The sequence below is a fragment of the Macaca thibetana genome, chromosome 11, assembly GCF_024542745.1.
Source record: "Macaca thibetana thibetana isolate TM-01 chromosome 11, ASM2454274v1, whole genome shotgun sequence".
Taxonomy (NCBI): Eukaryota; Metazoa; Chordata; class Mammalia; order Primates; family Cercopithecidae; genus Macaca; species Macaca thibetana.
The window spans coordinates 38,801,101-38,828,503 of NC_065588.1; the positions used below are offsets into that span (position 1 = coordinate 38,801,101).

At 41.5% G+C, this 27,403-nt stretch overlaps 2 protein-coding genes and 1 long non-coding RNA gene across 5 annotated transcripts in view; 1 reads left to right on the top strand and 2 right to left on the bottom strand.

The window, feature by feature from the left end:
- The window catches only part of YAF2 (YY1 associated factor 2), a 1,232,548-nt gene that overhangs the window by 531,024 nt on the left and 674,121 nt on the right, over positions 1 to 27,403 (bottom strand). The gene's annotated exons all lie outside the window — the stretch shown is intronic.
- Positions 1 to 27,403, bottom strand: part of LOC126931320 (60S ribosomal protein L12-like) — a 706,093-nt gene that overhangs the window by 165,396 nt on the left and 513,294 nt on the right. The gene's annotated exons all lie outside the window — the stretch shown is intronic.
- On the top strand, positions 1,864 to 27,114 carry LOC126931326 (uncharacterized). The gene is made up of 4 exons (XR_007717833.1): positions 1,864 to 1,928; positions 3,543 to 3,642; positions 17,769 to 17,974; positions 26,471 to 27,114. It is a non-coding gene; the product is annotated as an uncharacterized LOC126931326 (long non-coding RNA).

The window sequence follows — 27,403 nt, forward strand, 5'->3', positions numbered from 1 at the left end:
AAAACCTGCTAAACTGCTTTCCAAAGGTACTTGTACCCTTTTCCAATCCTATTAGCAACATGTGAGAGTTCCAGTTACTCTGTATCCTTGTCAGCACTTGATGTTGTCAGTTAAAAAAAAATGGAGCCATTTTCATAGATATGAAATGACATCTCACTGTGGTTTTACTGTGTGTGTGTGTGTGTGTGTGGTTTTTTTTTTTAACCAAATGACTGGTGATGTTGAACATGTTTTGTGTGTGTGTGTGTTTGCCATCCATATATCTCTTTGTTGAAGTGTGTGTTCAAAATTATTGCCCAATTTTATTTTTCCTTATTGTTGAGTTTTGTGAGTTCTTTATATATTCAGCATACAAGTCCCTTATCTGTGGTTTATCTTTTTTTTTTTTTTTTTTTTTGAGACAGAGTCTTGATCTGTCGCCCAGGCTGGAGTGCAGTGGTGCAATCTCGGCTCACTGCAAGCTCTGCCTCCCAGATTCATGCCATTCTCCTGCCTCAGCCTCCTGAGTAGCTGGGACTACAGGCATCCGCCACCATGCCTGGCTAATTTATTTGTATTTTTAGTGGAGACAGGGTTTCACCGTGTTAGCCAGGATGGTCTGGATCTCCTGACCTCATGATTCGCCCGCCTCGGCCTCCCAAAGTGCTGGGATTACAGGAGTGAACCACCGCGCCCAGCTGGTTTATCTTTTTACTCTCTCAACAGTGTCTTGTAGAAGCTTTTCATGTTGATGAGTCCAGTTTATAACTTTTTTCTTTTGTGGTCCAGCTTTTGGTATATTTTCTTTTTTGTTTGTTTTTTGAGATGGAGTCTCACTCTGTCGCCCAGGCTCACTACAACCTCTTGGTATATTTTCTAAGAAATCTTCACCTAAGCAAGGCTGTAAATATTTTCTTCTAAATTTTCTTTTAGAAATTTGTGTATAGTTTAGGTTTTGCATTTAGGTCTGTGATCCATTTTGAGTTAATTTTCGGATAAGGTGAAAGGTATGGATCGAAGTTCACTTCTTTTCACTTAAGTGTGTCTTAGAAAGCTAGCAACAATGTTGAGAGGGGATTGGAGAGACAAGAAAGTTGAATGTTTCTAAATTTATCTCTTGTTGTTCTAGAACTTTGCGCATCAGTAGATAAATGGAAAAATCATTCCCAACACAGGGATTGCTGGCATTTATGAATCAATCACATTGATTTGGCCAATATGAATGGTAAAATATTTTTAAAATACATAACAAGTAGCCTGTTGGACGTATGACTTGGTGATTTGGCTGTATAGACATAGCTTGAACCCTTCTTTTGACCCTAAATTTACTCCCTTATTTATGACTTGGGAGTTATAAGGAATTTAAAAGGAAGAATGTTTTATGTTCTATGATTGTACATCTGAGTGAGATAATTAGTATTACGCTTTGCTAATACTCCTGGTGGTGTCATGATATTAAGGGAAGATGAATTTACTTTGACTAATGGGTAAGAAAATAATCTGTTTTAAGAAAATCCAGGTGTTGGCTTATGAAAGATGAAATTCCAGAGATTCCTCATTTATGTTGTAGACAACAAAAATAATACATAAGCAAATGGAATTGAGGCAGGAGAATAGGGTCTGCAGTTGGGGAACCTAAGGCCATTTCACACTGACTTCCTAGGACTAAATTGAATGGAAAACCCTAACTTTGCACATCTAAGTAACAAAAGGACCAGAGGCTACTCCCTTTGCAAACCCCCACTGCATGACAGATGGGAAATTGAAAGTACCTCTGATCCGATGTTTTTGCATAGGAGTGCAACTTTGTAACTTCACTTCAGCCTCTGATTTGTTGCAGACAGCAACCAATCAGACTGATTGCCGGCCAAGTCTTCATTTGCATAGACATTCAACTTTGTAACTTCACCTTAGTCTCTGATTGAGGGCCACCACTTCATTTACATGAGGTGAACACAAAGTGGCCAATGGGAAATCTCTAGGGGGTATTTGGACCTGAGAAGATTCTGTATCCAGGCCCTTGAGCTGCTGCTGCTGCTGGCTCCCACACTGTGGAGTGTACTTTCACTTTTCATAAATCTCTGCTTTTGTTGTGTCATTCTTTCCTTGCTCTGCTGTGTGTTTTGTCCAATTCTTTGTTCAAAACGCCAAAAACCTGGACAACTTGCAGTCAAGACCCTCTACTGGTAACAGAACTACTTCTTCTACCCATTCTACAACTTCATTTTCAATGAATAGTCTATGCTATTCTTGAATTTCATTTAAATTAATTTAAATTAATTCATTTAAACTATCAAGTGGAAAGTAGAGAATAACGGTTTAGGCTGCGGAATCCAAATACTCAGGTTCAAATCCCAGTGTCTCTAACTGCATGACGGGAAAGCTCCTTAAATGCGGTGATCTCATTTCCTCCTCTATAAAGTGTGAAAGATGATACTAATATATATGGCTCTTGTGAAAGTTAATTGAAATAATGCTTTAAATGCTTAACTGAGACTGATAAGTAGTATGTGATCAATAAATATCAGCTATTCTAAATATTAATAAAATTGAGAGCTTGCTTTAAGCTATTCTATGCATTGTGAAAGGATATAACCATGGAATAACACAGGGCTTCCTTCCTCAGGGAGTCTGCAATTTGCGACTCATTTAGGGATGCATGTGTAAAGAATGACCACTTAAAATTCAACCAGAGGCTGCTCTGCCTACCGAGTGGCCATTCTTTATTCCTTTACTTTCCTAATAAACCTGATTTCACTTCAAAATAAATTAAAAAAAAAAAAAAAAAAAAAAAAAAAACTCAACCAGAATGAAACAAGTGTTGTATTATATTTGTTAGATGAGGTGCGGCTAGAGTGATTATCAACCACTGGGTGGATTAGAGGATGTTTCAGCCAAGGACAGTGTTTAATTTGGACCTTGGAGGAGGAGTAGGGGTCCCATAAATGGAGAAGCAGAAGAGAATGACTCAGACATGGGTCCAGAAAGGGTTTGGAGAAGAATTCTCTTGGGCTGAAGAAGGAAGGATAGGGGGTGGTGGGAAAGAAGTGATAGAAAAAGCAAGCAAAGAACAGATCTTAAAGGAACCAGAATGCCAAGAGGAGAGGTTGGGCTTGGGTTTTTCTTTACCATATTTTATATATTTTTCATATTAGTTCTCGGAAAAAGCCAGCCTGGAAGACTACTCATGAAAGGTTTTATTTCTCTTCCTTTCAAAAAAAAATATGAAACAAACAAAAAAAAAAACCACCCTTGTAAATCATTAATGGCCCATTTTAAAAAGGAGATTACAGCCTGGGAGTTACTATTTTTCTGTTAGAGAAATAAAAAGGAATATATTGAATTATATGAAATACAAATTGGCCTCTGTGCTCCAGTACCTATCTGGGACAGATTTATAAATACTGAAATGATATAAAGGATGGTTATTCAGCCCATTTAACATTAGAGAACTTTTAATGGCAAAGCAAGGACACTGAAAGAAAAAGTTCTAGGGAAAAATAGTTGTAGTCTGGAAATCTAAGTTATTCTTTATTCTTCCATATTGATTTATATCTATTTAGAACTTGAAGACTTTTAGTGTTTTGCCTACTCTGCCAATTCTTGGAACATTTGCGGAACTGAGAATTTCTTCATTTATTACTTCCTAACTACATTTTAAAGGTAATAGTGAAATCTTAAATTGTTCATTCTCTTTTCATTGTGCAATGTCATTGAGGTAGAACTAATATTCAGAGAATTAATTTCCAAGATTTTTAATTCTGAAAATGATACAGATTATTTTTGTCAAGTTTAATCTGATGTCTCCTAGAATAATACTGGGGAATCGTGCTGGGAACAGAAGATAAAAAATTGTTCATATTCTAGATTCAACAAGCTATACTTTAATTAACAGGCTGCAGTTGAAGAAACGACTCCAAGAATTAAATGTGAAAACCATCTATTAATTCTCTTAGAAGAGTTTATCTATGTCACAAATGGGAGTGATTTAAATTGTCTGTGGCACCTTTACGTTATTATTGAAAATGGAAAAAAAGAAAAATGCCCACCCTCACAGGCTTTTTGAGGCAAAGTTTGGTGGCACCCACGATTTTAACTTCAGCATTGACAGAGTCTCTCCCCATCTTAGTTGGCATTGGCTTTCAGGGTTTCTACCAAGGCATTTCTCTAGGCTTACTCTCTAAAAAGATGTTCTTGTTTCATCAGAGCTAACCTAGTTAGTGTACAATTTCCACAGGACTCTGATAAATGACTAGAATTTCTGATAAAATAATTTCAGGGTCTAGTGTTTATCCATTCGTTAATTCATTTGGTGTTTATTGGTTGTTATTAGATAAACCTATTTTCACTTGAAAGGAAGTGTGAGAATAACATAGGCTTTAGAGTCTGAAGTTCTGAGTTCAAATTGTGAATCTATCCTTAACCTCCCAAAGGTCTCTGCTGAACTCATATAACTTTTCTGAATTTCAGGCCTTTCATTTATAGAGTAGTGTGAGAATAACAACCACACAGGGTGATGTGACTACCCTGAAGGGGAATTGCCAGGTGTAAAGTGCTATTTGAAATTTTTTTAAATTAATAAATCCTGTTGAGGGAACACTTTATCATCACAGATTGCTTCTTTTATGGTGTTAGTTTCAGGCATAGGAAGGTGGATATAGAATACTACTTGGGATGTGTAGCAGGTTATATGTTCTGAAGATGACTGTAGTGTTCTCTTGTCCCACACGCTCTTTTTGCAATGTGATCTTGACAGTCCCCACATTGGGAGGTCTGTTTCCTCCCCTTGGACCTAAGTGATGTTTTCTCCTGTCTTTGCTTTCTTGGGACACTCACACTTAAAACCTAGCCTTAATGCTGTGAGGAAGCCCTGTTCCACTTACGTGGAGGAGAGGCCACGTGTAGGTTGGCTGGCGGCCTACCCGAGGTCTTAGCTGACAGCCAGCATCACCCAACACTGGATGGAGATGCTTTCACACTTTGAGTGTCCCCAGCTCAGGCCCCGGATGACATGGAGCAGGGATATGCCATCTATGAAGTATCCCCTTCAAATTCCTAACCTACCAGTGAGGCAGGAGAATCGGGTCTAGATGCAGGAAACTTAAGGCCATTTCACGCTGACTTCCTAGAACTGAATTGAAAGGAAAACCCTAACTTTCCAGGCCTAAGTAACAAAAGGACTGGAGGCTACTCCCCAACCTTTTCTGCTACAGATGGGAAATTGAAAGTACATCTGACTGGTTTGCTTTTTGCAACCAATCAGACATTTGCATAGGAGTGTAACTTTGTAACTTCACTTTAGCCTCTGACTGGTTGCTTCCCACAACCAATCAGACATTTGCATAGGAGTGTGACCTTTGTAACTTCACTTCAGCCCCTGATTGGTTGCTTTCCACAACCAATCAGACTGATTGTGTGCCACCACTTCATTTACTTGAGGTGAACACCTAGTGGTCAATGGGAAACCTCTAGGAGGTATTTGGACCCGAGAAGATTCTGATCAGGGGCCCTTGAGCCCTGCTAGGGGCTGCTCCCACACTTTCACTTTCTGTTTCTTTCACTTTTCTATCTCTGCTTTGGTTGCTTCATTCTTTCCTTGCTTTGCTGTGTGTTCTGTCTAATTCTTTGTTCCAAATGCTAAGAACCTGCACAACTTGCTGTGAAGATCCTCTGCTGATAAAACCAGAATCCACGAGAATAATAAAGTAATTGTTTCATGCCATCAAGTTTGGGAATGGTTTGTTACACAGCAACAGCTAACCAGAACAAGATGGGAGGATTTATCTACACAAAACCTGTTTTTAACATTTTAGTAAGGTTGTAAAGAAAATGTGAATAGTATTTCTGTTGTTTCGATAGCTTTAAATCATGATGGCAAGCTATAGTTATTTGCTTAATGAAACTTCAGAGTAAAATAGATTAAGAATTATTGGAAATTAGGCTGGGCACGGTGGCTCACGCCTGTAATCCCAGCACTCTGGGAGGCTGAGGTGGGCAGATCACGAGGTCAGGAGATCGAGACCATCCTGGCTAACATGGTCAAACCCTGTCTCTACTAAAAATACAAAGAATGAGCTGGGCCTGGTGGCGGGCACCTGTAGTCCCAGCTACTCCAGAGGCTGAGGCAGGAGAATGGCGTGAAACCAGGAGGCGGAGCTTGCAGTGAGCCAAGACTGCACCACTGCACTCCAGCCTGGCCGACAGAGCAAGACTCCATCTCAAAAAAAAAAAAAAAGTATACTTTTTCGCGTAGGATCAAATATCATGAGGCGAATTGTCATAATTGTCATTTTCATTCCCACATCATCTCCTTAGATTTTGAGTACAGGGGCTAGCTGTATTCCTGTTGGCTTCTACTTCTGCAAGGAATGAGAAGTGAACTTCTCCTTTCTTAATGTCTTCAGAGTGGGATCCCACACATGAACTGTTCTAGCAACTCCTCTCCCTGGCATTCAATCTTTCAGAATCGGCAGGCAGAAAGCAGATGCTCTGTGGATAATCTGGGAAGAGACAGTGGAAGATTTTATCACTTTGCAGCTCTAAAAGATACTTCAGACTATTGGCTTTTTCTGAACCCAGATGTTTCAGCTCTGTGGTTTATCTCCTTGTCTGTTCAAGAAGATTGTTAAATCTCTCATGAGCTTTCTCTCTTGAAACCTCGGGGCCTTTGCTCGAATGGTTTATTTTACCCAGAATGGCTCCTTTCAATCCCTAGCCTTCTAAGTCCAGTAGAAATTCCATCTCCTTCATGAAAGTTTCGTGAGTTAGCAGCAGCACTTAGGACTTCTTAGCACTTTGTTGGCACTTCTTTTAGAATTCTTAATGCCGCCAATGCCTGTTTCCCTGATGAGATCGCGATGCCATTCTTGGCAGGGTCTCCATCTTGTTCTCCTTCCTGACCCCTACTGTGGTTTCTCAGGAAATGCTTGTTGAATTCCATAAGACGGCCCGGGGGAGTGCCAAAATTGTGCAATCAGAGTCGAGACACTTGGCTCCTAGTTTGAGGTCTGAGCCAGGTCTGTCAAGAGGAGATTCTGAAAATGGTCTTGTGACCCCAGAAGATTCTTCATGCTCTGGGCCTCCTCAGTTTGCTCCTCTGTAAAGGGAGACATTTAGAGCAGGGCAGTGGTTCTTAACTAGGTACACTTTTTCAACACCACGGTGCCCAGAGGGTCTAATACATCCTTGGTTGTGCATCTTTGGCTGAATATACGATTTATAAGATACCTTCCCGTTCCAGAAATATATGTGGGCTGTTGAATATTACTGTAGCCTGTGGAGGTAGGTGGAAGGAAGTAAGCAGATTGGAATTACAGGTTAGGACTTCAGAGATATAACAAAAAAACCCTCTGAATAATAATAGCTAATATTTATGAAGCGGGGCTTGGAATGCATTATTTCACTTACTAAGGCACAATGCCCTTATGGGGCAGGCACTACTGTTATCCCATTTTATAGATAAACTGGTTTAGTGAAGTCAAATAACGACCCAAGTTGCTGAACTAGGTTGCTGAGCACTGGAACTGAGATCCAACCCAGGCTCTCTGACTTCAGAACCTGTATTCCTAACCACTCCCCGGCTGCCTTTCTCTTAGTTTTTGCTTTTATTATGTGGAACTGATCATATGGTTAAGAAGTATTGACTTTATCAGTCTTTGCAATTCCCCTCTGTGTTCTGTATAATATTTGGTTACTGGTAGTTAGGAAGTGATGTTCACTTATAACAGTCTTTCATAGAGACAGTGCATGGAGGCATGGTTTGGCCATTTAATTTTTGAAAATTGCAGCATACCATACCAGATTCATACAAAGGTGGCATTTTATTCTTTCACACATACAGTCATGAGTAGCTTCATGAAAGGGATACATTCTGAGAAATGCATCACTAGGCAATTTTGTCATTGTGTAAACATCATAGAATGTACTTACACAAACCTAGATGGTATAGCCTATGACACACTTGGACTATATGGTACAGCCTATTGTTCCTTGGCTACAAACCTGTACAGCATGTTACTGAACTGAATACTGTAGGCAGTTGTAACACAATGGTATTTTTGCATGTAAACATACCTAAACAGAAAAGGTACAGTAAAAATGTGGTATAATCTTACAAGGAGAACTGTTGTCTGTATGGTTTGTCATTGGTGGAAAGGAATTTGAAAGGAATTTACTTTCTGAAGGAAATACCTAGAGTTAAAAGAACATCTGGTGTTACAAGGTCATCAAAGACCAGGAAATGTATCAAATCTTCTGGAAACTCACCCAGAGTTCTCATTAGTGATGAGGGAATTGCTATTCTGTAATTGCATAGATGGAACAATGATAACTCATTTCCATTGCAAAATGTTTCACCCCACAGAGTGATTAAGCAATTGGTATTTATTGCACCCAAGATATTGTTCACGTTTCTATTTGTGAACAACTCCCATATCTATTCTTTTACTCCCCATTTCCCTATCATTGGATAATTTCCAGCTGCATCTGTAATGCCTCTGCCTGGTTAAGTGGCTCTTGGCTCCTGCTGAGCATGACTGATGGGCTGAGTTTCCCCTCAGGCTCTTCTAGTGCCCAATTTCCTAGTCTCCGTTGGCAGAACTCCTTTGTCCTATACATACTCTGTCTTAAGGTCAGCTCTGCTCTCAGCTGTGCCCTATCTTCCAGTGGTGGTTCAATCTGGTTCCGTTTGCCTCCATGACATTACTAAAATCTCTTTCCATCTCTTGGATTCAACAGCTCGAAATCACTTTTTTTTTTTTTCTATAGAATCATGACTTCCTTTCCCCCACCCCCAGAGTTTACTCTTAGACCTCGACCAATTTTATTTTCAGCTCCAGTCAGTTAAAAAAAAAATTCTGCTCTAAAGTGGTCATGTGATGCCTTCCCTTCCAAGGAGAGTGTGGATAGTGTAAATGGGTCTGGTGTGACCAGCATTAGTGCTTAGGGTCACAGGAAGGAAAGGCAATCGGGAAGGATTCCAGTAGAGTAGGTAGAGGAGGGGGCATCAGGCCAGTGGTCAGTGCTTCTGGCCTCCCACAAGTCTGCTGGCAATGCAGAGCACATGGTATAGAGGTCAGAATATTCCAGACCTGGCCGTGAGACAGCTCGAAGACATGGGCAAGTAACTCCCTGCCATCTTAGAGTTCCAGTCTCTATGAGAGTGGCCCCCCTGGTGGCCCATCTCCCTTCCTTATATTATTGGGGGTAACAAAGTGCCTCACTAAAAAGTGTACTTTCCAGTCTCCTGAGAAGTTAGATTTAGCCACATAGGTCTGGCTTAGAAGAACTAAATGAAGTTCTGTGGGGACTTAAGCAGAGGCGGCTACTTAAAAGTAGGAAATAACTGAATGCAGAGCGGTACCCTTTTGGCCTTTTTCCCTTTCTTCCTGCAGCCTGGCATGCAGATGGTGGGATTTCCACAGCCGACTTGCACCATGAGGTGCTTGGTAATAGAAGTACAGTGTATTAGTGCATAGTGCCTAATAGGGTATTTGTGCACAGCGCCTACAGGGCATTAGTGCACAGCACCTATAGTATATTAGTTTTCTGTTGCTACATAAGAAATTACCAGAAATTTAGTGGCTTAAAACAACACATTTATCATCTTACAGTTTCTGTGGATTTGGAGTCTGAGGATGGATTCTCTGCTCAAGGTCTCGCGAGGCTGAAATGGGCTGTGCTCTCATCTGGAGCTTGGGCCCCTTTTCCAAGCTCATTCAGATTTTGGCAGCATTCACTTCCTGGCAGTGGTGGAGCTGAAGTCCTGGTTTCTTCTGGGCTGTTGGATGGGGGTCCACGCAGCTCCCTGGGGCTGCTCTCACATCCTAGCCTCGTGGCCCCTCCCACATGGCTGCTTTCTTCTTAAAGGCCAACTGGAGAATCTCTCTTAGAGAGGCTCGAAAGTCACCTTGTAATTTCTTTAGGATGAGCCCAATGCCTTTTAAGGGCTCACCTGGTTATCAGGCCCACTCAGGATATTCTCCTTTTTAATTAAGTTAAAGTCAACTGATCTGGGTCTTTAATTACATCTGCAACGCCTCTGCAACTTTGTCATGTAATGTAACCTAATCATGGTAGTGAGATCCATCTTATTCACCATTCTGCCTGTGATTGAGGGGAGGGGACTATTCTGAACACCAGGGGCAGGAATCTTGGGACCATCTGAGTTCTGCCTCCTACAAATAAGATGGTGCAGTAGAAATATAGAGCCAGGCTCTCAGGAAGTGTGGCACTTCCTCAGCACCTATAAGCTGTTTAACTCTGAATTTTTTTTTGTTTTTTTGATGGAGCGATCTCAGCTCACTGCAAGCTCTGCCTCCTGGGTTCACGCCATTCTCCCGCCTCAGCCTCCCAAGTAGCTAGGACTACAGGTGCCCGCCACCACACCCGGCTAATTTTTTGTATTTTTAGTAGAGACGGGGTTTCACTGTGTTCACCACGATGGTCTCGATCTCCCGACCTCGTGATCCGCCAAATGAGAGACATGTTCTTGGTTTACTGAAGCCATATTCAGGCCTTTTTTACTGGCAGCTGAAAACATACCTAATTGATTCAACACTGAGGTTGGAGAAGCTATTTCTTATTTTATTTTGAGACGGTCTCACTTTGTCGCCCAGGCTGGAGTACGGTGGTGTGACCACAGCCCAATGTAACCTTTAATTCCTGGGTTCAAGGGATTCTCCCACGTCAGCCTCCTGAGTAGCTAGGAAAACAGGCATGTGCCAACATGCCTGGCTAATTTTTAAATTTTTTGTAGGAATGGGGTCTCACTATGTTGCCCTTGCTGGCCTTGAATGCAGAAGCTATTTCTAAGATTTAATCTTTCCCTTTCTTTGGGGGGCATTCTCTTTGCTGTGTGTATACTGGCTGATGCCATGTTTGAAATTCAAAACTCTCTTGCTTGCCAGTCATAGCGCTATGCATCCCAGGTGTACCTCGTAATTCTCCAGTGGCGATTCTGTTTGTTGTAGAGAAGAAGGCGTGGAATTTGAAGTTAGAAGACCTTGCTCCCAGGGTGGGCTTCTTCACTGATCAGCTTTATAATCTTGAGCAAGTTACTTCATATAGTTAAACCTGAATGCCCTTTAAGAAAATAAAGATAATAATCTTACCTCTCTTGCCTACTGTATAGGATTGATGTGAGGAACAAATGAGAGAGAAATATGTGAAGGTGTTTTGAGCCCTGTAATGTTTGCTTGAGCAAATATTAATGACATGCCATGACTATCCATGCATTCATCTGTTCATTCTACAAACTTAATCTGAGTGCATTATTTGTTAAGCATTGAACTGGTGCTGAGAATTCAAAGGTTAGTAAGAGAGAGTTCCTGCCCTCACAGGGTCATAGTTTTTTGGGGTGGAGGGAGGGACACACACATAAACAGAGTATGAGATGTGCTAGGATAGAAGAATATATGGATTAGTCGTAATCTAGACCTAAGGGGTCATCAGAATCTTTCTAGAGGCTTGGGCAAATAAGAGATAGTCTGGTGAATAAGTATTAATAACAATAATTACTATGCATAGAGTATTTGCTATGTATCAGGAACTGTTCTAAGTATGTTTTATGTAGTCCTATGATGTAGGTACTGTTATTCTAGCCTTCATTTTGCCGATAAGGAAACCGAGGCACAGGATAATTAAATAATATGCCCAAAATAACACAGTAAGCTGGTGGAGCCCATCTAGGCTGATCCCATAACTGTTCACTCCAGAGCCTGATTTCAGGCTCACTCCAGAGCCTGATGCTATACCTGTTATGCACTGAACCAGGTGGGGTGGCCTGTGCAGACAGATGTAACAGAAAGCCTGTTCTGTGGAGAAACTGCAAGTAGTTCATCAGGGTCCCAGCAACTTACCAAAAAGTGAGGATGGGAGAAAGAGGGAGTTAAGGGTAAAAGAGCATAGAGAGGTAGGACAGAAGCTGGACAGCTCTGACATTCTAAAAGCAAGCTTTCATATTACGCAGAAGGAAGTCAGGTAAGGGTCTTGGCCAGGCTTGTTCTTTGTAAAGATCACTGTGGCACAGATGGGTAATGGGTTGGAGGAGTAATATTGGACACAGGGAAAATAGTAAGGAAGTGCTGGCAGCTGGGTTTAGGGGAATAGTGAGTCTGGGAACAAAGTCGTGGATATGCAACACATGAAAAAGTTAGGATGATTCGGGTGGTGCTTGACAGAAAAGGAAGAATCAAGAATGAGTTGCAGTATCTGGTTTTACCTGAGAGAAGGGTCGTTTGCAGAGATGAATGCTGGAGGAACAAAAGGAGGAAAGGTGATGAGATTTGAATATATGGAGTGCGAGGTGCTTTTGATTCGTGTAAATAGGCAGTGAATACAGCTGTGAATCTGAGAGATCTGGAATGTGAAGATAGGCTTGGGAATCGTCAATATGTGGATTATAATAGAGGTCATGGGGATGGCTGAAATTGGCAAGGGAGAGTAATGTGGAGAGATAAGGACCAAGGACAGAAGTGCAGGGAGCACCCATCCTTGAAGTGTGAGCTGGGGGAGACGAGGTGTGCAGAGAGACAGGAGGAGCTCTAGTGCAGGGAAGTTAAAGATGCAGAAGCACTAAGTGCGTGGTGTTATGCAGAAAGGAGACTCGATGCACATTAAACAAATAGGACAAGTAAGCGAAGGAGTGAAAAATACTCGTTGGACTTGGCCGCAAAAAGATAAGAGCAATTCCAGTGATTGCTCTGCATGGACATCAGGTTGCAGAGGGTTGAAAAATAAATGGAAGCTGCAAAGGTAGAGCTAATAAGTACACAAACAAATGAACAAAACCAAAAAATAAGAAACAAGCTTTTTCTAGGACTTTGTGACAGAAGGAGGAAGTCCATCGGATAGGTGAAGAGGGCGTGGGATCCAAGGAGAGTTTTTTTTTTCTCTTTTCCTGTAAGATGGGGACATATGAGCAAGTTTTTAGTGTGAAGGAAAAGAACCACTGGAAAGAGCCTACCTGCGTGGGCAACATAGTGAGAGCCCGTCTCTACAAAAAAATTAAAAACATTAGCAGGCTATGGTAGTATGTGTCTGTAGTCCCAGCTACTTGGGAGGCTGAGGTGGGAGGATCGATTGAGTCTGGGGGTGGAGGCTGAAGTGAGCTGTGATTGTGCCATTCCAGCCTGAGTGACAGAGTGAGACTCTGTCTCAAAAAAACACAAAAAACAAAACAAACAAACAAACAAAAATAGAGTGGCTAATATAAAGAAAGAAGGATGATAAAGTGAGGTTTCCTGGGGAGGCTGAGGGAACAAGGTTCAGCAGCTGGGTAAGAGGATTCATCATAGGGAGAACGTTTTCTTCCTTTAGATGGAGAGAGAGGAAGCTCTCCCTAGGCTCCCACCCACCACCCACCTGACTCTGCCAGGTCCAGGACACTGACTTGCCACACCAACCTCTGCCTTGTGCTGTTGTCATTCAGACGCGTGCCAGCATGCATCCATTCAGCAAATACTGGTTGAGTACCTACTAGGAGCCAGCCCCTCTTTGAAGTGCTGGAGATACATTAGTGTTCACAGCAGACAAAAATCCCAGCTCTTGAGTTTACCTATTCTGGTGGGAGGGCAGAGGCAATAAAATAACTGAGTAAATTATGCAGCAGATTAGAAGTGATAAGCGCTAGGCAGAAAAACAGAAACAGGAGAAAGAGAGGAATGAAGAAGGGTCTGCCTGAGAAGGTGAGACTTGAGCAAAGACATGAAGGAGGCAAGAGAGGAAGTCCTCCCTATGTTTGGAGGAAGAATATTCCAGGCAGAGGCAACAGCAAATGCCAAGGTCCCAAGGCAGGAGTAGGCCTGTCATCTCTGAGGAGCTGAGTGAGTGAGTGGTGAGGGCTGAGAGGTAATGACTGGTTGGAGTGGCAGGCCACTTAGGACCTCATGGGTCATTTAAAGGATGTTGGCTTTTATTCTGAGATGGGAGACCATTGGAAAGCTGTGAGCAGAAAACTGATGTAGGCTTTCTTATGGTTTAAAGGATCGCTCTGGCTGCTATGTTGAGGATTGACCGTGAGGATTGAGGAGGTTGGGGACAAGTGTGAAAGGTGGGAAGCCAGTGAGGAGGCCATTGCAACAATCCAGGTATTGAATGATGTGGCTTGGGAGAGTTGCTTTAGAGGAAATTATGAGCAGTGGCTAGACTTTGTATATATCTTGAAGGTTGAAACGGAAGGGTTTATTGACAGTTTATGAGGAAGACTCCAGAACTTTTGTCTTGAATAATCAGAAAGCCTCTTATCTGTTCCTTGTGAAAAAGAAGCTGGTTTTAATTTTCTTTGTATGTTTCGTAGTTCCAATTGCAGTTCTGGGTGAATTTCAAGTTTTTGGTAAAAACTATTTAAATTTAATTGAAAGATTTGTAGCCCTCTAAACTCATGCCCTGTGGGATGATTAAAGTAGCTAATTTGTTGTTTTAAATATACCTTTTCCCTACACTCAACACTAAATCTCTCAAAGTAACATCTACTTTCTGGAAGCAAATGGGACTCGTATGGTATGACTCATAGAACAGGTAGGGATTGCTCAGGAATTCTGTGTGGAGGAGAGAAAGAAAAGAGTTGGCCCAAGGGGGCACCACATTGGAAACTGGAGTAGCTGAGAGCTGTCAGCTGACAGGTGACTGGCAAAGTAAGGGTGGGAATCTGAAAAGCAAGGAAGAAAACCCAGATTTTTTCCCTAACACCTTCAGTGTCTGACAATGTACATGCCTCTGTATGGCTTGCAAACAGCAAGGACTTCGTTGCATCTTAAGTTCTTGAATTACAAGCAGAAGGAAGACAACATTTGGAAATGTGTCCTACTTTTGTGTTCTCTTAAAAAAAAAAAAGCATCAATTTTTTTTCTTTCCCCCATGATTCTAGAACTAATGTGCCAGTCACCTGTGTGTTTGCCCTCAGATCCATCCCCACTCTTATCTTTGACTGCTCTGAACTGCGGGTGGCTTCCACTGCAGACTTCACTTCCCAGCTCCCTTCCCCACTGGCTCCAGGCTTAGTGGGTGTGAAGCTCTGCAGGGGATTGCAGGGTGTGAAGTGCTGTACTGAAGAACCAGGGTATTTCTTCCCTTCCCTTTTCTTCAAGTGATGTTCCAAAAGTAGCTATATTTTCTCTCCTAAAAGTCACAGATTCCACCGAATGGCTTGGACTACTGGCTCTGTTAATATCACCTCTTCTCTTTACTCTCCCACTACTACTTCTTGATTCTGCTAATTGCTGGACTGCCCTACTGCTTCCTGTTACCTCATTGTTTCCTGTTACCTCTCACAAAAGCTTTGTAACTTGGTCTCCATATTAAATTCCTAATATTGAGCTACCTGGTATGTGCTGTTTTCTTAGTTGGAACTTGACGGACACATGTATTTGTTGTTGAAATTTGGCAAAATGAGAGTTTTGTAGAGCATACAAAGAAGAATATAAAATCACCACTAATCCTACCATCCAAAGGTAGCTGTAGTTAGTGTTTTGGTGTGTATCTTTCCAGTTTATTTTCATGTGCATATAAGCATTTTTTTTTTTTTTGTTCACAACTTTGGAGACATACTGTACTCTTTGCTTTGTAATCTTTTTTTCCCATTTGATATATTGAAAAAATTTCTACATCATCTGGTATTCTTGTATAACATGATTTTTAAAAATGGTTACTTCTGTGACTTCAAATGGATATACTATAATTTATTTAACCAGTGGGCCACTGCTGGTTATTCAAATCGTTTCCAATATTTTGCTATTATAATACTATATGCAAGTTTGGGGGTATATTTCTGATTGTTTCCTTAGAGTAGATTCAAAAGGTAACTTCTGCAAGAGCAGAGGTGTTATCTGGCCTGCCCACTGATGAATTCTCAGTGCCTAAAGCAGTGTGGGAAGGGATACATACAGTCTAGGGACCTCATACATCTTGCCCTGCCTCTCATTTGGGGGCCGGGGCTGATTCATCATACAGAAAGCAGTCGGGTCAGAACTGGCTGGCTGCCTGATGTATTGTACAGGATGGAGCCTCCAGGCTACCACAGCTGCTAGGATTCATTCAGCTGGTGGAATTTGCCTTGTTGTAACTGAGAGCCAGCTGGACTGAGAGTGAAGGCCAGAGCCTTGTGGATTCCTGTGAAGTCCACTCCTGTTCCCCCAGGACATCCATTGGCTGTTCTCCTGAGGCTCTCATAACCATGCCATGCCAAAGCCCAGGCCCTGCCCCAGCAGGACGAAGCCTGCAGGGGTGGGTACTTCTGGTCTCAGATCTTTCTGATGGAATTTTCAGGCCTCTTCGACTCTGAACTCTTAAAAACTGAGATTTTCTTAATTTTAGGCTTTCAACTACACTCTTAAATACGCTATTTTGAGGGTTAATTCCAGTCTCAAAGAAAAGCTTGACCACCAAGTAGATAGTAATTCTGTCCTTTTTGGTAAAGGAAGTTTAACTTAACCTTTACCAAGTTAACCAGCTCGCAAGTTTTTTTTTTCTTCTTCAGCAAATGAGTCACCACAGGAAGCTGGAACCGGGTATCAACATTTATCTTTGGTTTGCCTAAGACCAAATAAATGACTTTATGCCTCAGGCTAAATAACAACAACATGCCAACAAAATAAAAACCACAAAGGCAAAGTGGAATGTGGAGGACAAGAAGGTTTCATGCTAGGGATTAAACTAGAACATGAAGATGTATCTGGAGATCTCCAGTTCTGAATACCCTGGTCACTGTTAACAAGTTCCAAATGATTTAAAGTACTAATTGAATTTGATAATTGTTTACTGATCACGTAGTATATACTCCATGTCCGAAGCTGCTCTAAGTAGTTTCACCTTAAGCAGAGGGGGTTGAGGTACAAATTCACATCTCCGTAAACACTAAAGGGCTTGGTTAGGAGCCCAGGATTGCGTTGCCTAGGTTCTAATCCTAGCTCCACCATTACTCGCTGTGTGATCTTGGGGAAGTTATCAGCTCTTCCTTGGCTTCAGTTTCCTACTCTATAAAAAGGATGTAATATCCCACAGAGTTATTGGGATAATTAAATGAATGAACAATATAATGTATTTGGAACACTGCCTGGGACATGGCATATCTGCTTTGTTGCTCCACAGCTTCTCTCCAATGCCAAGTTTTCCTCTGGGTTGGGGTGGGGTGTGACTGGGGGAATTTTGCCCAGCCATTTATTTGGTGTGTGTCCCCTGCATCTGCAGGGACTTCCTAGCTTCCACCTCTTTGTGGCTACCTAACCTTGCACTTGAAATACATGACCTTTGGTCAACCCCCAGCTTGCCCCTCAGTGAGTGGTTAATGTAACACACTAGGCTAGGGAACATAGAAGATAGGGAATTGTAAGGAGTGGTCTTTCCTTGACGTACTCAGCCTGTGAGGGTCTAACATACCTGGTCCAGAAGGAGATACCTTAGAGAAGGATGCTGGCATTGGTATGGGGTTCCTTAAAATCATTGAAAGGAGGCCTAGTCCCTGAGAATGATTCTTAGCAACTGGACAGCCTGCCAATATGAGGACAATGTACTCAAGACAATCTAGCCTTTCACCCAAATTCAGGAATCTTTGGACACTATCCTTTGGGAGATGATCATTTAATTTCTGCTCTAACATTTTATTCATTTGTTTACTCACTCACTGGGTTAGGCCAGTCATGGGGACTTCACCACTTTGTCCTATCAGAGCATAGTAAATTCTCCCAAATGACTTCCAGCGGGTCGTTTTTATTCTGGTTTTCATACAACAAGTCAAATCTCTATTTTATATATTTAATGGCATACATTATCTTCCTGAATCTTTTCCTCTTCAGACTCGTTTGTTCTAATTCAGGTCATTCAACAAATACGGCATGATTTCCACACGCTCTGACATTCTGATTGCATTCTTGGGAAGATTCTCAGTCTGAGAATCTCCTTAAAATAAAGCACAGATGATGGCTGAATAGGAACAGCTCCGGTCTGCAGCTCCCAGTGAGATCAACGCAGAAGGCGGGTGATTTCTGCATTTCCAACTGAGGTACCCAGCTTTTCTCATTGGATCTGGTTAGACAGTGGGTACAGCCCACAGAGGGTGAGCCGAAGCAGGGTGGGGTGTCACCTCACTCAAGAAGTGCAAGGGGTTGGGGAACTCCCTCCCCTAGCCAAGGGAAGTCATAAGGGATTGTACCGCGAGGAACAGTGCATTCCAGCCCAGATACTATGCTTTTCCCACAGTCTTTGCAACCTGCAGACCAGGAGATTCTCTTGGGTGCCTACACCACTAGGGCCGTGGTTTTCAAGTACAAAACTGGGTGGATGTTTGGGCAGAAACTGAGCTAGCTGCAGAAGTTTTTTTTCATACCGCAGTGGTGCCTGAAATGCCAGCAAGACAGAACCATTCACTCTCCTGGAAAGAGGGCTGAAGCCAGGGAGCCAAGTGGTCTAGCTCAGCAGATCCCACCCCCACAGAGCCCAGCAAGCTAAGATCCATTGGCTTGAAATTCTTGCTGCCAGCATAGCAGTCTGAAGTTGACCTGGGATGCTCGAGTTTGGTGCCGGGGAGGGGCATCCACCATTACTGAGGCTTGAATAGGCAGTTTTCCCTTCACAGTGTAAACAAAGCTGCGTGGAAGTTCCAACTGGGCGGATCCCACCGCAGCTTGGCAAAGCCACTGTAGCCAGACTGCCTCTCTAGATTCCTCCTCTATGGGGAGGGCATCTCTGAAAGAAAGGCAGCAGCCTTAGTCAGGAGCTTATAGGTAAAACTTCCATTTCCCTGGGACAGAGCCCCTGGGGGAAGGGGCAGCTGTGGGCATAGCTTCAGCAGACTTAAATATTCATGCCTGCCAGCTCTGAAGACAGCAGTGGCTCTCCCAGCACAGTGTTCAAGCTCTGCTGGGGGACAGACTGCCTCCTCAAGTGGGTCCCTGACCCCAGTGCCTCCTGACTGGGAGACACCTCCCAGCAGGGGTCAGCAGACACCTCATACAGGAGAGCTCCGGCTGGCATCTGGCAGGTGCCCCTCTGGGACAAGGCTTCCAGAGGAAGGAGCAGGCAGCAATCTTTGCTGTTCTGCAGCCTCTCCTGGTGATACCCAGGCAAACAGGGTCTGGAGTGGACCTCCAGCAGACCTGCAACAGAGGGGCCTGACTGTTAGAAGGAAAACTAACAAACAGAAAGGAATAGCATGAATATTAACAAAAAGGATGTCCACACAGAAACCCCACCTCAAGGTCACCAACATCAAAGATAAAAGGTAGATAAATCCACAAAGATGAGGAAAAACCAGTGCCAAAAGGCTGAAAATTAAAAAACCAGAATGCCTCTTCTCCTCTAAAGGATCACAACGTCTCACCAGCAAGGGAACAAAACTGGATGGAGAATGAGTTTGACGAGTTGACAGAAGTAGGATTCAGAAGGTGGGTGATAACAAACTCCTCTGAGCTAAAGGATCATGTTCTAACCCAATGCAAGGAAGCTAAGAACCTTGAATAAAGGTTAGAGGAATTGCTTACTAGAATAATCAGTTTAGAGGAGAACATAAATGACCTGATGGAGCTGAAAAACACAGCATGAGAACTTCATGAAGCACACACAAGTATCAATAGCTGAATTGATCAAGTGGAAGAAAGGGTATCAGATTGAAGATCAACTTAATAAAGCATGAAGACAAGATTAGAGAAAAAAGAACAAAATGAAACAAAGCCTCCAAGAAATATGGGACTATGTGAAAAGACCTATGTTTGATTGTTATACCGGGAAGTGACGGGGAGAATGGAACCAAGTTGGAAAACACTCTTCAGGATATTATCCAGGAGAACTTCCCCAACCTAGTAAGACAGGCCAACATTCAAATTCAGGAAATACAGAGAACACCACAAAGATACTCCTTGAGAAGAGCAACCCTAAGACACATAATTGTCAGATTCACCAAAGTTGAAATGAAGGAAAAAATGTTAAGGACAGCCAAAGAGAAAGGTCGGGTTACCCACAAAAAGAAGCCCATCAAATTAATAGTGGATCTCTCTGCAGAAACCCTACAAGCCAGAAGAGAGTGGGGGCCAATATTGAACATTGTCAAAGAAAAGAATTTTCAACCCAGAATTTCATATCCAGCCAAACTAAGCTCGTAAGTGAAGGAGAAATAACATTATTTTACAGACAAGCAAATGCTGAGAGATTTTGTCACCACCAGGCCTGCTTTATAAGAGCTCCTGAAGGAAGCACTAAACATGGAAAGGAAAAACTGGCACCAGCCACTGCAAAAACATACCAAATTGTAAAGACCATCAACACTATGAAGAAACTGCATCAACTAATGGGCAAAATAACCAGCGAGCGTAATAATGGACATGATCTAATTCACACATAACAATATTAACCTTAAATGTAAATGGGCTAAATGCCCCAATTAAAAGACACAGACTGGCAAATTGGATAAAGAGTCAAGACCCATTGGTGTGCTGTATTCAGGAGACCCATCTCATGTGCAAAGACACACATAGGAAGTTTACCTTAACCTTTACCAAGTTAACCAGCTCACAAGTTGGTTGTGATGGAAGAATATTTACCAAACCAATGGAAAGCAAAAAACAAGGGTTGCAATCCTAGTCTCTGATAAAAGAGACTTTAAACCAACAAAGATCAAAAAAGACATAGAAGGGCATTACCTAATGGTAAAGGGATCAATACAACGAGAAGAGCTAACTATCCTAAATATATATGCAACCCATACAGGAACACCCAGATTTACAAAGCAAATTCTTAGAGACCTACAAAAATACTTAGACTCCCAGACAATAAGAGTGGGAGACTTTAACACCGCATTTAACACCCAGATTTGTAAAGCAAGTTCTTAGAGACCTACAAAAAGATTTAGACTCCCACACAGTAACAGTGGAAGATTTTGACATCCCACTTTCAATATTAGGTAGATCAACAAGTCAGAAAATTAACAAGGATATTCAGGACTTGAACTCAGCTCTGGACCAAGCAGACCTAATAGACATCTACTGAACTCTCTGCCCCAAATCAACAATATACATTCTTCTTAGCACCACATCGCACTTATTCTAAAATTGACCACATAATTGGAAGTAAAACATTCCTCAGCAAATGCAAAAGAACAGAAATCACAACAGACAGTCTCTCAGACCACAGTGCATTCAAATTAGAACTCAGGATAACAAAACTCACTCAGAACTGTACAACTACATGGAAACTGAACAACCTGCTCCTGAATGACTCCTGGGTAAATAACAAAATTAAGGCAGAAATAAATAAGTTCTTCAAAACCAGTGAAAACAAAGACACAATGTACCAGAATCTCTGGGTCAAAGATAAAGCAGTGTTCAAAGGGAAATTTATAGCACTAAATGTCATAGGAGAAAGCGAGAAAGATCTAAAATTGACACCCTAACATCACAATTAAAAGAAGCAGAGAAGCAAGAGCAAACAAATTCAAAAGCTAGCAGAGGACAAGAAATAACTAAGATCAGAGCAGAACTGAAGGACGTAGAGACACAAAAAACCCTTCAAAAAATCAATGAATCCAGGAGCTGTTTTTTTTTTTTTTTTGAAAAGATTAACAAAAATAGACCACTAGCCAGACTAATGAAGAAAAGAGAGAAGAATCAAATAGATACAACAAAAATGATAAAGGGGATATCACCACTGATCCCACAGAAATAAACTATCATCAGAGAATACTATAAACACCTCTATGCAAATAAACTAGAAAATCTAGAAGAACTGGATAAATTCCTGGATACATAAACCCTCCCAAGACTAAACCAGGAAGAAGTTGAATCCCTGAATAGACCAATAACAAGTTCTGAAATTGAGGTAATGATTAATAGCCTACCAACCCAAAAAAAAAAAAAAAAAAAAAAAAAGGCCTGGGACCAGATGGATTCACAGCCAAATTCTACCAGAGGTACAAAGAGGAGCTGGTACCATTCCTTCTGAAACTATTCCAAACAATAGAAAAAGAGGGACTCTTCCCTAACTCATTTTATGAGGCCAGCATTATCTTGATACCACAACCTGGCAGAGGTACAAAAAAAAATTTCAGGCCAATCTTTCTGATGAACATCAATGTGAAAATCCTCAATAAAATACTGGCAAACAGAATCCAGCAGCACATCAAAAAGCTTATCCACTACAATCAAGTTGGCTTCATCCCTGGGATGCAAGGCTGGTTCAACATACACAAATCAGTAAATGTAATCCATCACATAGACAGAACCAATGTCAAAAACCACATGATTATCTCAATAGATGCAGAAAAAGCCTTCGATAAAATTCAACACCACTCCAAGCTAAAAACTCTCAAACTAGGTATTGATAGAATGTATCTCAAAATAATAGCTATTTATGACAAACCCACAGCCAGTATCATACTGACTGGGCAAAAGCTGGAAGCATTCCCTTTGAAAACTGGCAGAAGACAAGGATATCCTCTCTCACCATTCCTGTTCAACATAGTATTAGAAGTTCTGGTCAGGGCAATCAGGCAAGAGAAAGAAATAAAGGTATTCAAATAGGAAGAGAGGAAGTCAAATTGTCTCTGTTTGCAGATAACATGATTGTATATTTAGAAAACCCCATTGTCTCAGCTCAAAATCTCCTTAAGCTGTAAGTAACTTCAGCAAAGTCTCAGGATACAAAATCAATGTGCAAAAATCACAAGCATTCCTATACACTAATAACAGACAAACAGATAAATTATGAGTGAAATCCCATTCACAATTTCTACAAAGAGAATAAAATAAGTAGGAATACAAGTTACAAGGGATATGAAGGACCTCTTCAAGGAAAACTACAAACCACTGGTCAAGGAAATGAAAGAAGATGCAAACAAATGGAAAAACATTCCATGCTCATGGATAGGAAGAAGAATCAATATCATGAAAATGGCCATAGTGTCCAAAGTAGATTCAATGCTATCCCCATCAGACTACCACTGACTTTCTTCACAGAATTAGAAAAAAACTACTTTAAATTTCGTGTGGAACCAAAAAAGAGCCTATATAGCCAAGACAATCCTAAGCAAAAAGAAAAAAGCTGGAGGCATCATGCTACCTGACTTCAAACTATACTACAAGGCTACAGTAACCAAAACAGCATGGTACTGGTACCAAAACAGATATATAGACCAATGGAACAGAACAGTGTCCTCAGAAATAACACCACACATTTACAACCATCTGATCTTTGACAAACCCGGCAAAAACAACCATTGGGGAAAGGATTCCCTATTTAATAAATGTTGTTGGGAAAACTGGCTAGCCATATGCAGAAAACTGAAACTGGACCCCTTCCTTACACCTTACACAAAAATTAACTCAAGATGGATTAAAGACTTAAACGTAAGACCTATAACCATAAAAATCCTAGAAGAAAACCTAGGCAATACCATTCAGGATATAGGCATGGTCAAAGACTTCATGACTAAAACACCAAAAGCAATAGCAACAAAAGCCAAAATTGACAAATGGGATCTAATTAAAGAGCTTCTGCACAGCAAAAGAAACTATCATCAGAGTGAACAGACAACCTACAGAATGGGGGAAAATTTTTGCAATCTATCCATCTGATGAAAGGCTAATATCCAGAATCTGCAAAGCACTTCAATTTACAAGAAAAGATCCTATCAAAAAGTGGGTGAAGGATATAAACAGACACTTCTCAAAAGAAGACATGTGGCCAACAAATATATGAAAAAAAGCTCATCACTGGTCATAAAGAAATGCAAATCGAAACCACAATGAGATACCATCCCACACCAGTTAGAATGGCAATCATTAAAAAGTCAGGAAATAACAGATGCTGGAGAGGATGTGGAGAAATAGGAATGCTTTTACGCTGTTGGTGGGAGTGTAAATTAGTTCACCCATTGTGGAAGACAGTGTGGTGATTCCTCAAGGATTTAGAACCAGAAATAACATTTGACCCAGCAATCCCATTACTGGGTATATACCCAAAGAGTTATAAATCATTCTACTATAAAGACACATGCATATGTATGTTTATTGCAGCACTGTTCACAATAGCAAAGACGTGCAACCAACCCAAATGCCCATCAATGATAGACTGGATAGAGAAAATGTGGCATATATGTACCATGGAATACTATGCAGCCATAAAAAGGATGAGTTCATGTCCTTTGCAGGGACATGGATGAAGCTGGAAACTATCATCCTCAGCAAACTAACACAGGAACAGAAAACCAAACACTGCATGTTCTCACTCATAACTGGGAGTTGAACAATGAGAACACATGGACACAGGGAGGGGAATATCACACACTGGGACCTGTCAATGGGTAGGGGTTTAGGAGACCGATAGCATTAGGAGAAATACCTAATGTAGGTGATGGGTTAATGGGTGCAGTAAACCACCATGGCATGTGTATACCTATGTAACAAATCTGCTTGTTCTGCACATGTGTCCCAAAACTTAAAGTATAATTTAAAAAATGCAGCACAGAGATTTAGTGTCAACACTCCATATGCAGAATAAGAGTCTCCTTGGTGGATCTACTAATAGAGCCTAAGACTGTTTTAGCTTTTAAAGGAAAATTTTAAATGAGTCATTATTTGCCCAATTTTCTTCCACACGATAGCTATGTAATTGACTTTGTAAATCTACATGTAACAGTTTAATTTCACTGCAGCTCACTTATCCTCTGATGTAATTTTGAATTTGCCAGTTAGAGGTATTTCTGGTGCCCATAATTTTGATAAGGATGAGGCTGAATTAGAAAGGCAAGGACGGCATACTCCAGCACCCCAGTACAAATTTTGCTCTGAGATGAATACCCATCTACTAATCAACACTCTTTGACTTTGGATTCAACTAGTTAATTCTTCCCACAAGTCAGGCTATAGTTGCTACTCATGTTTCTGATTCAGTTTGGGTTGCTGTAACAGAATACTATGGACTAGGTGATTTAAACCACAGAAATGTGTTTCTAATAGTTCTGGAGGCTGGGGAAGTCCAAGGTCAAGGCACTGGCAGGTGTCTGGTGACATCCTCTTTCTGGCTGGCAGTTGGCCATTTTCTTTTCTATCCTCACATGGGGATAGAGCAGAAAGAGAGGAAGCTGTCTCATGTCTCTTTGTATGTATATATGGGCACTGATTTCATCGTGACACCTCAACCCTCATGACCTAATTGTTTCCTGAAGGCCTCATCTCCACAGACCCTCACATTAGAGATTTAGGCTTCAAAATGCAAATTTTGGGGAGACGTAAACGTTCAGTTCGAAGCACCAATTTTTAAGTTCTTTGCTTATCAGTAGGGTGACATTGGGAAAGTTATGTATCATAACTTCTTTGAACCTCACTATCATCTGTAAAGTGGAGGTACCTTGAAGTGAGGGCTAAGATAAATTATAGCAAAGGTTTATCACAGTGTCAATCATTTAATAAATGTCAGTTATTTAATATGTTATTTCTCCATCTTGTCCACTAGATACCACAAAATTGATCTGATAATTCACAGTTTCAATATTTTTCCTTTTTTTTTTTTTTTTTTTTTTTGAGATGGAGTCTTTCTCTGTCTCCCAGCTAGAGTGCAGTGGCATGATCTCAGCTCACTGCAAACTCTGCCTCCTGAGTTCACACCCTTCTCCTGTCTCGGCTTCCTGAGTAGTTGGGACTACAGGTGCCTGCCACCATGCCCAGCTAATTTTTTATATTTTTAGTAGAGACGGAGTTTCATCGTATTAGCCAGGATGGTCTGGATCTCCTAACCTCATGATCTGCCCACCTCGGCCTCCCAAAGTGCTGGGATTAGAGACATGAGCTACCATGCCTGGCCGAGCTTTTCCTATTTTTAATGACTTTTAAAAGATTAATTGGCAATGATCTTGATATGAGCCTAGAGATTTGTTTAGCAACTAAGAGCAATTATGACTTCCTATAGAGCACTAGATTAGCCTAGTGACTAATACAAATAATATCATTAATTTGGGTGCTGGGGAGAGGAGCTCCACAAGAGCTGAGAATCAAACCTGGAAGTCAGACAGTAGCTTTTTTTTTTTTTTTTTAAATGTGGTATGCAGAAATGGAAGACCATGCAGGATAATTTCTATTAGATTTTATTACAGAACATTCAGCAGGAATGTTACTGCTCAGATTGGCGTGGGTGATTGCTGCATTTACTTGGACATTGTTTATCTGATAGTATCATGATGATTAGGAGGTTCTGGGATCAGACTGCCCTGGCTCCATCATTTGCCAGTTTGTGTAAGGTCACAGCTGGAACCTTGACTGAGTCTCAGTTTGCTCATCACTTAAATGGTATCTAGAATATAAGACGGTTTGAGGATCATGGGGGAATGTGTGTCTGAAGCGCTTATCCTGGTTCCTAGTCCATAGCAATGGACTCAGTAAATGGTAGCCGTGATTTTAACTATGGTAAGAGAAAATTTCACAAAGGAACTGGCCACCGAACACCACTAAAAATTTAATCATTGCCTTTTTTACAGCAGGCAGATTATGTGAATACTTGCTTCCTTTCTCTCAAGGATGTAACACTGTGACGAAAAGAGAGTGTTTTCTGTCAGTGACTCGCCGACTTCCCTTTCACTAGAATCCAGCTTATTAGCTGCATGGTTAACTCTTGGAGCCAGGAAAATGTCCTGCACATGACACTGCCATCAAGCAGAGGAGACGTGTTTCTCAGCCTCCCCTCTCTGAGACTTAATAGCTTGTGAAGGCTAGCCTTTACTGACTCATGAAGCTGTGTCTGCCTGGGGTCAGTGCTGGAGACACTGTGTTAACCCCAGCAAGCGAGCCATCACCGGAGCTTTGCACAGGGAGACACACCACGTAGCGAGAAAGGCAGGTGAGGCAACACACACACCATCCCCAGACGGCCATGGGTCCCCAGCGACAGGAAAAATACATGTTTTCTTAAAGAATTAGGAAATAAAACCTCTTGCTTTTTTCTGTGTGGCTCATTGGTAGGAGATCTCAAATTCTAACCCTTGTTTTCTCTTTTACCTCTCTGTCTGCTGAAAAGCAGTGCTTAGATCCAGTATCTAGGATGGTGAACCTCCTGGATGCAGTGCTGCAGTGGCTACGCTGGGATAAAAAACAAAACAAAAACCGCTGGGAAAGGAGGAAAATGATGTTTTTCTCTCTTTCAATAAAGCATGTGAAATATCTAGTTCTATTTTCTCCTTTCTCTCTCTGGTGTCCCATGTTTGCATTGATGAGAAAGGAAGTCCTCCCATCTGGTGTTTGTGACTGAATTATTCCTAATCAATGTTTATGCTGCTCTATCAGTAGTAGTTCCACAGGTGCAGGTCACCTTCCTCTCTCAGGACTCCCTTTGCTCCAGGCTGTTTCTGGGATAGGTGTTCATGGTTGGGGAGAAACTGTACTCTCAACATTATCAGAGAACATTTACTGAGTGATTGTAAATTGGTCCCTAGAGAGGTCCTGGGACATTTTCT